The sequence below is a fragment of the Panicum virgatum genome, chromosome 9N (genome assembly GCF_016808335.1).
Source record: "Panicum virgatum strain AP13 chromosome 9N, P.virgatum_v5, whole genome shotgun sequence".
In the NCBI taxonomy this organism is placed as follows: Eukaryota; Viridiplantae; Streptophyta; class Magnoliopsida; order Poales; family Poaceae; genus Panicum; species Panicum virgatum.
In genome coordinates, this window is record NC_053153.1 from 31,679,227 (window position 1) to 31,689,017 (window position 9,791).

Here is a 9,791-nt window from a genome sequence, read left to right on the forward strand (position 1 = left end):
TGAGCATTTTCCTTTTTGCAATCTTGTGTAAACATGGTGTTTAAACATGATTGAAGACCATCATCATTTAGCTACCAAGCTATGAGGTTGCATTTGGTTGGTTTATAAGCTTTGCAATGCGCTTTATTTTTTTTTCTTGTGCTATGAAGGCCTATTGATCTTGGGATAGACATGGTGTTTTGACCTTGGTTTAAATAAGTCTTTGTGGCTATGGAGAAGTTCGGCAATCTAGTTGTAAACATGGTATTTAGAACTAGGTGTAAACATTGTCTTTGTTTATATAACTTCCTCTCATTTGCATTTACACTAGCGCACACGTATACTCACTAGTTTCGCTAAGCTAACTTTGCCACAAATTGAGATCTTAGGAATGGTAGGTTTGTTGGCATTTGTTTCTACTCCCGACCATCACCCCGGGGGTAGTGTGTGTTTAAAATGTTTTGCAGGCATGAAGAAGCGCTCCCATGAGTTCAAGACCAAAAGATTTTCAATCAAGATCATTAACATCGTCGAAACCCGAGAAGGACGCAGCTGTTTTCATCAATTTGAGAACATGTTCAGAGCTGTACAAGAAGCAAAAAGTTGATATTCAGAAGCTCCATCAAATTCCCATTCCAACGCATTCAAGATCAATGAATTTGAAGACCCGTACAAGGAGATATGGCAAGAACATTGGACGTTGCGCGTCCTGAAATTCGTCGGGACAGATTGCAGCGCTGGGATAAAATGGACATAACTCTCTTGTTCGGAATCAATTTTGGGCGAATAAGGACTCGTTGGAAAGGAAAATTCGTGCACTTCGCAATGGAGCAATGTTTCAGTACAGGTTCTGTTCTGGAAATTGAAAGAAAAAAATTCGTGAAGATGAGGCAGCAATGGGACAACGAGGAATTGAAGGAGGCGACGATGACGTGAAGCAATGATTGGGACCATGACTTAGTTCAAGAAGAAGTTGAAGGAAAATTGAGGCAACAAAGGTGAAGACACATTGAAAATGATATTCATACACATGAGGAAAGGACTTCAAGAATTGCAAGATGATCCATCTTCTCCTTCCACGCCTAGCATCATGCTAAGCATGGGGGAGGATTTCGTGGACAAGGAAGAAAGATCTCATGGAGTAAGATAATCACGGTTGCCACAAGATGCTCATGATTCTTCTTCCATGCTTAGCACAATGCTTAAGTATGGGGGAGGCCGCGCTACACTTCATTACGAGCATCGAGAAGGACGGTAATTCTTCCTCAACTCTCTTTTTTTCTAAATGCTTGTACATATATGCCTTCAACCAAAGATGCAACCTTTGTATATCTCTCCCTATAATAACATGGCTACTAGGAGTACAACCTAGTTTTGTTTTTGTTTTCAATAAGTGTAGGATCACCATCACTTTGAGCTCACCACATTGATACATTTTGTCAATGCCTTATGCTTATGGAAAAATGATGAAAGTTGCTGCTTTGTTTTACCTATGCTATGTTGTATATGACTTGACCATTTGCTCTCAATTAAATGGAATTAAAATGATTAAATACCGGCTCTTTTATTTGTGGAGGTTAAATGACTAAATTCTAAACCCACATATTCTATGTTGCTCTTTGAATTAAGTCTACCGATGACCTTACACTTTGTGTTGTTTAATTTGAAAACTTAATTCCTATGCTACCTACATTTGTGAATCTCTTGCAAAGTTCTACCTACCAAAGCCTATACATACATATTCTTTCATGATGAAACCTTTAGATTGCAAACTTATATTTTGATGAGTTGGATTAAGATTGATTTCTTTGGTATGAGACTAAGAAGCTGGTCATTCCATTCTTTTTGTGTAACCTTCTTTTTGCTAGCCTATTTATCCATGCATTGTGAGTTTCTACTTCGGTAATCTTACAAACCTCGCTGGATATCCACCCTAAACCAAAAATATCTTTTTGTGATTACCTCCTTGACCACAACCCACTTTGAGTATGGATTATCATTTCGACGGAATCAAAAGAATCAAGGTCATCATATAAAGAAAAGTTTTGGGATACAAGGCTCACCGGAGATTCAAGAGGTTCTACGAAGAAGAAGGTGAATTTGAGATACTTACCCTAGCTAGTTGGTTCTCCCACTATACATACTTGAGGACAAGCATTCGTTCAAGCATGGGGGGATGGCTGGGTAAGTATTCTATGCTATCAAAAGTTCTAAGGAGCAAAAAGAAAGAGAAAAATGAAAAAAAAAGAGAAAAGAAAAGAAAAATGAAAAAAAGAGAAGAATAAAATGCTCCTTAGTTCTTTTTGGCTTCATTAATTTTCCAAGTTACTTTGAAGAATTATTCCATACTCAAATCTTCCAACCATGTGCAATCCGATAACGAGAACTTCATTTGTGTCTCAGGATCATCCATTTGCCACTTGCACATGTCCACCTATCTAAATGTGTGTGTTTCATCTTTCTCCCTCTCCAACATTATTTTCCAATTGCCTTTTTGACTAGTCTCAGTAAATCCAATAGATCTCACTCTTAGTTTGACAATATTTCAGATATAATGTTTTGCTAGAATTGTTTTTACCTACCAAGCTCCACATAAGCCTTCCACTTTTATATATGAGTAGAATAGGTTGAAAACAATCTAACGTAGGCTTGAGCGACTTGATGATATGAGTATTTCCATGATCTTTTGCAAGAGAACCTCACTTATGTTTGATATGTATTCTTTTGAAAACTCTTCACGATGAAACAAGGTAAAGGTTTGAAGTTTGCTTAAGTTTGAGAGCATTGCATTTATTTATTATTGTGGTTTGTTCTTTAATTGCTAGTCTATCTTCCATAATGAAAATGCTAAATACTTGAGAGCGCAATATGTCTTGTTACGTATGACTAAGTGTAGAGAGGACATTGAGGGGCAACGCTGATTTCTTTATAAGCAAAGCTCCTGGACTTACTCGAGGACGAGCAAGGTTTAAGCATGGGGGGAATGTTGGCGCTCCTTAAGTACCCCTTTTATCCCTTGTTTATCCTTGATAATGGCATGAATTCAATATCAAAATCCCTAACCGTCCTAACCCCGGCCTAATTATTGGTCATTTTCACATATGCACATATATTTTGGAGGAACTTCGTTTTTGCAGGTTTTTGGCCTATTTTGGAGCATGAAATGACGAGGCCCGTGATCGAGCGCTAACACAGAGAAAGACAAAGGCCAAAGCCCAAAGGAAGGACCAAAGCCCATGTTGATTCGAAGCCCATTCATGCACATCCATCCTCCAAGAGAGCTCAAAGGGCCAAGCCCACGAAGATGAGATCAAGATACTTCGGGATTAAGCAAAGGAAAATTAATATTTAAGGAAGGATTCCCTATCCTATCCTTTCCTCGAAGATATCTCCAAGATAACGACGTCAAAAGGGGTGCAATCGTGAAGGACATAAACTCTAGAATATGCGAGGAGTCTGCACGCGAAAGGAGGACACGAGACGGCGAAGGAATGAGCCAGGCTGGCCGGCCGGCCCAGCCCTTTTTTAGGTCGGTTCGACCTCCCCTTCGACCGGTGGCTTCCTCGGCTTATAAATAGCTCGCACCTTATTCAACTCGAAGCATCCATCCACCCAGAACTCGACGAAAACCTAGGGCCAAGACCGGAGGGAGATGACGGCCGCCACAAGTCTTCGAAGTTGTCTAGGAGATGGCTTAGGCCGACCCTAGCCACCGTGGCCTCCCTGCATGATTGTGCCATGGCAGAGTTCAAGAGCTAGTTGGATTCATCGATGGTGTGCACATGGCGGTGATGATCCAAACGAATCTATTATGTGAGTAATGATAATCATATCTTCCGAATCTATTAGCGATCATGTTCTCCTCTTTCGATTTCATTTTTCTCTTTGGGTTTGCTTCATCTTAGATCTATTATCGAGATAGATCGCTTAGCGTGATCTTGTAGTCATGGTGGCTAGAGGTTCATGGCGGAACTACCAAAGGGGGTTCGACTTTCTTCAGGGTATCCCGTTGAAAGGGGTGGCGTCGTGACAGGCCGTTGCCACTTAGTAGGATGGGTATCGAGGGATCGGATTGGAGATTTTGAGTTTAAAGATGCTTTTGATTGAGATGCATGATTTATCTGCTCGTTAGCTTGAACTACAACTAGATGACGATAGGCCTAGTCATATCTTTGGTTTTGCAATGATTAAGCCTATGTTCATGGATGAGATCAACCTTTACATATCATTCATATCTATTAAAGGTTTACCCTTTATATGCAATCAATGCTTCATGTTAGGATAGATCCGTTAGATTAGATGGAAAACCTTAGGTAGTTCTTTGTCGATCCACGGATTGATAAACCTTGAGGGAATACTCTAAGGGAAAAGCTACACGAACCGCGCGCTTGCGGTATACAAATCGGGGCGCTAAGGAGCGTCAACACTCGCATATTTGTATCACTAACCTAGCTCCACAATTGTTTTCGAGAATTTATGTTTTCAGGAGCACAAGTCCGGAATAAGACGAAAACACGACGAATACGCAGACGGAAGACACAAACGATCGTGTCCTACGTAACATGAGCAAAGGAGGCCCACAAACCAGACCAAACCAACCAACCAAGCCCCGGCATCGACCATCTGACATCAGGACCCACCAGGCAGTGTACCAGAGAAGGTCGGTGGCAAATGGCGCCGAGGGGTCGGCCGAGCCCACCTGGCAGCCACTAAGGCTGAGTTTTGGCGGGAAGCTTGATCCTATCCTCTAGAGGTCGGTTAGACATGTTTCCATGTATAGATTTGGCGGGAACCGACCTCAAGCACTATATAAGGGGCCTCCCACCTCTCTCTCACACACACCACTTGAAGGCCTCTCTCTCTACACTCTCTTGTGACTTGTACTCCTTAGTGTAGTGGAGCTAGGCTAGTACTTCATCTTCTTAGCGAATCCAGTCGTCCTCGGGGTCGGCGAGAAATCCTCGGCCTCTGGTATGGATTTGTATTCCGACTTTCTTTATGCTATTCATATTGAATTCGTTCTTTGTTATCTTGCTATATTCATAGCTTGCTTAGCCTTGATCAGTGCTTTACCAAGTTATTCTAGTTGCATGCTTAGACCAGATGATCTGGGTAAGGATATCGGTTCGTTGTGCTTTCGGGCTTGCCTTAGCATCTTACCTGTCCATCTGAAGGGTGGGGGACCCGGGGGTGCTAGGGTAGTGACCTCATATGTGGGCATGGTGCCCGGGTATGCGAGATCCTTCGGATATGACGGTGCTCCACGGTGTGACTGGGGTAGACCGCAGGTGGTGACAGCCCTGTCGGTCCGTTGGAAAGCTCCTTCTCGGTTAGCGTACTCCCCGACGTTCGGGTACGGTGTAGGAGTTAATGCAAAGATGAAACATGACTGGATGTTCTCCAGTGCGGGTCATTCTCCCTGATGTTCCTAATTTCCTTGCACCTTCAGCTCTAAGCAATGTGGCTAATGTAACTTATCCGCTAATATGAATAGTATACTAGGAATCTTTGCCTATGCTCCCACTAATCTTAGGATTGCTTGTTTATTTATTATTCATGAGAGTTGGTTGTTCTGTGTGTGTCACATCACCCCTGATTATCATTCATTTATCACTTACCTCTGTATAGTCAGTGGTCTTCATCTTGCTTCATACGTGTCATGGTAATGCAACTAAGTAAATACACTTTACACAACCTAGCCATCCCTTGGGAAAATATAAATAACGATACCCTGAATACTTCTGGGTGAAATGCTACAATGGTATATCTGTGCGCTTGCGGATCTTTCTGTAAACGTTAAGACATACCAACACCAGCATTTCTCGCGGCATTGCTAGGAACTAACCACTCCTAGTGGCGGCGCTAAGAAATGCCAACAAGCATTTCTAGCGCCGTTGCCGGGGAAGGCACTAGGTGTAAAGTATATTTACTAAAGTACATAAACATGGCAATATAAGTAAGAGGTAGCTACTGCTTATACAGGCTAATGTGATTATCTTTTTGTTTTCTCTTGATTGGATGAAAACAAGGTAGTGTATGTCTGGTTTCTCCTTGCCGACAAACTTTGTTGAATATCCCGAGAAGCTCGTGAGAAGGGTCCGACCTCGCGTCGTCCCTCCTCCGATCTCGCAGTCGACAAGCAAACCAGCTTCCCAAGCACCATCAATCACTGAACTCATGGCTGAGAAGACTCTCCGCGACTTCTCCGTCCCCTCAGCTGCCAATGTGGCAACTGGAACCAACATTGATGTTGGGAACGTGAACTTTGAGCTGAAGTCCAGCCTCATAAACATGGTGCAGGCTAGCCCATTCTATGGCAAGCTGAATGAGGATGCTAACGCCCATCTCTAGAACTTCCTGGAGCTTTGCAAGACCGTAACCATACGGGGCGTTACAGCTGACGCCATCTGGCTCTGCCTGTTTCCTTTCGCCCTCCTGGGGAAAGCAAAACCGTGGTTTTATCAGAACAAGGAAGCCGTCAGCACGTGGGACAAGTGTTCCATGGCGTTCCTCGCTAAATTCTTCCCGTTAGGCAAAACCAATGCCCTACGTGGAAGAATTTCAAGTTTCCAGCAGACGGGGATGGAATCCATCGCAGAAGCTTGGGAGAGATTGCAAGAATATATACTCGCCTGTCCTCATCATGGGATGGACGAGTAGCTCGTGCTCCAAAGCTTCTACAACGGGTTAATGACTACATCTAGAGCCCACCTTGATGCTACTGCTAGAGGAGTCTATCTCGACTTGACAATTACCAAGGCTATGGCCTTAATCGAGAAGATGGTCTCCAACCAGGGCTGGAACGAGGAGCGTTCTCAGCCCAGAACCAAGGGCGGAATGCATACCGTCAAAGAGACGGATATGCTCGCCGCCAAGCTGGACCTCCTAATGAAGAAGCTTGATGAAGGGAACCGGCAACAGGTGCCTGGTCCTGTCCATGCCATGAACTCGTACTTTACGTGCGAGGTTTGTGGTGAAGGTGGACACTCAGGGAATGACTGCCCCGAGACCCGAGAAGATGCAGCCTACATCAACAACAACAACACCGGGTTCTGTCCACAAGGAGGCTAGGGGTGGGATCAAGCACGCCCACCATTCCAAGGAGGAGGTAACAATTTTAACTCAAATTTCAATTCGAATCAACCCTCCTTGAGAAACTTAGTCTTTGGCCAAGCTAAAATCAACGAATCATTAAACAGAAAGCTTGCTGCCAATGATAAAATTTTGGAAAGCATACATGCTAAAGTTGAAACTCTTTCTTCTGCTCATAAAAATCAATTAAGTTTCAATAAAATGATAGAAACTGAACTTGCTCAAATCGCTGCTGCTGTTCCTGTCTCTGAGAACGGGAAGATCCCGGGGCAACCCGAATCTCCTGTTGAAACTGCAAATATGGTGCCTACCGGGTGGGGCAACCTTCCCCGGCAGACTTCGCAAACTAACCATGCAGGCAGGTACAATCCCCCAAAGATTGATACCTGGGATGGTCTGGTAGTAGCAATTCAAGAAGATCCAGGGGTCCCCATGATCAGCTGCTCAATCTTCGATCAATACTATGAGCATGCAGTCTGCGACATGGGGGCCAGTGTCAACATTATGCCCATGGTGATATACGAGAAACTCTTATACCCTGCTCTCTCCCCAACATACATGTGTGTGCAGCTCGCGGACTCTACAATCCAGTACCCCGAAGGGATTGCCAAGAATGTCCTGGTCCGCGTGCGAGACTCCTTCATCCTTGCAGACATTGTGGTCATGGATATAGAGGGTGACCTAGGAATCGAGCTCATCCTTGGGCGACCATTCCTGAGGGCCGCCAGAGCAAGGATAGACATGGGAAAAGGAGAAATCCATTTCTGCATCGGGAAGGAGGACATGTTCTTCAGATTCAAATAGAGATAAGAGCAGCGCATCCTGAACCGACAGGATGACGAAGGGCAGGCAATTTGGGATGCACCTGAATCCCCACCAAGACTTACGACCACAAGATCAAAGAAAAGACGTTCAAAGAAGGTGTGGTGTAAGGTCGCAGGATCATCCTTGTCCAAATCTCCAGGACGAACCGAGCAGTGGTAAACACAGCAGGAGAAAGGTCCCACTCGTCAGACTCAAAACGACGAGCCCTTGCCGAAGGTAAATCGGTACGTATCTCATATTTACTTTCCACCATTTTATTTCTCTCGATTTTTTCGATTCTTCCCACTGCATATTTGAATTTTCAAAACACCCTTGCATACTAGAAACTTTTCTAGCACTTTTATGTTTTTTCACAAAAATTCAAAAATATTTCCGAGCATGAAAATCCTTTGGAAAATAATTTTGAACATCTTTTCGAAGCAAAGTTTGGCCGGCACCAATGTTTTAAAAGTTTTTGACCGTTAAAGGGGCAGTGGACCCTGGCTGTCAGCAGAGGGGGCCACCTAGGGTTCGGCCGAACCTTAGGATCGGCCGGCCCCATGCCAACAGCTAGTGGGCCCAGCCTTTTCCAACGGTCACTAGCCATTGAGTCTGGTCTCTCCCAACGGTGCCCGGCCATTCTCCCTTTAAATAGAGGCTGAGGAGTTAGTTTTGAGCTCTCACACTCAACTCTCATTCACTCACTCTCTCTCAAACTCTCTCAAACTTTGCTCTCAGGTTTTCATTGGATTTTTGCTCAAGATTTGAATTCAAGAGACCTCTCTCTCATTTCTTTGCTGCAAGAAAGAAGGAGCAACTCACGGGTAAGAACATTCAATTCGGTTTCACTAACGTAACCCGTTTCGAGTTGCACGTGTTTTTGTTCGATCATGAAAGGCATAGGGCGGAAGGCCTCCGGCGCATTCAAGAAGATGACGGGTGGAAGTTCATCCCATTCTCGGGGTGGCCCAAGCTCGTACACACCCGAACCTACGCCTACACCAAGCACGATGGACTACGAGGAAGAAGAACAATACGAAGAGATGCAAACCGAACCGCAAGCCAAGGTCATAGAGATTGATGCGGAAGATGCACCGTACGTCGACTTGCGAGATGATTGTGAACGACAAGGCTATGCCATCCTCAAGAACAGAAGCTTCGTCCACACCCGAGCATTCGATCCGGACCCCCTCATCAAAACAAGTATGTACGAAGACTTCTCTAATGTTTGGCACGAAATTGGATGGGATAACTTTGTTCCCGTTGAGGAGTATGATTCTCGACTCCTCACCATCTAATTTATTTGCACTCTTCGGGAGGTGGAAAATGGGGTTTACTTTAGACTTTTCGAGAAAGAATATTTGCTTTCTTGGAAAACTTTTGCCGGTCACCTTGATTTTAACAAACGCTGGCCGATTTCTCTCGACCAAGCTTGCCGAGGTTTTAATCGTCATGAATTTTGGGGCCGGATTTCGGGTCAAGTTGTCCATGGCAAGTTCACACCTCGGTGCGGCGATATTCATAATCCAACTCTTCAATTGATGCACAAGTGGTTGACCATCACTCTCTTTCCAAGAGATGATGTCCGACCCGTGCACAATAATGAGTTGCTCATTCTTTATGCCATGGTCAACAAGATCAAAATCTCCCCCGCGCAAGTTTTGGTTAAGCAATGGCTTATGAATTTTAAGATGACGGGTCCTATTGAGTGCACTTCTTTGATTACTCGTATCGCTACACGTATCAGTGCCTTAGAGGGGAATTCTATTCATTTCATTGAGGGCGACCGTGCGTATATCGATGAGGCTTATTTGATCCAAGGTCACACTCGAGAAAGGCCCGAATGACTCTTTGATCTTCTTTTACTTGGGCTATACAAATGAGATTCCACTGCCCAATGCGGAGTTCCATTTGTA

General features: G+C 44.2%; 1 non-coding gene across 1 annotated transcript; it reads right to left on the minus strand.

Annotated features, from left to right (window-relative positions):
- Positions 1-6,522: 6,522 nt before the first annotated feature.
- Positions 6,523-6,629, minus strand: LOC120693714. Its single transcript, XR_005683168.1, has one exon. It is a non-coding gene; the product is annotated as a small nucleolar RNA R71 (small nucleolar RNA).
- Positions 6,630-9,791: the final 3,162 nt, after the last annotated feature.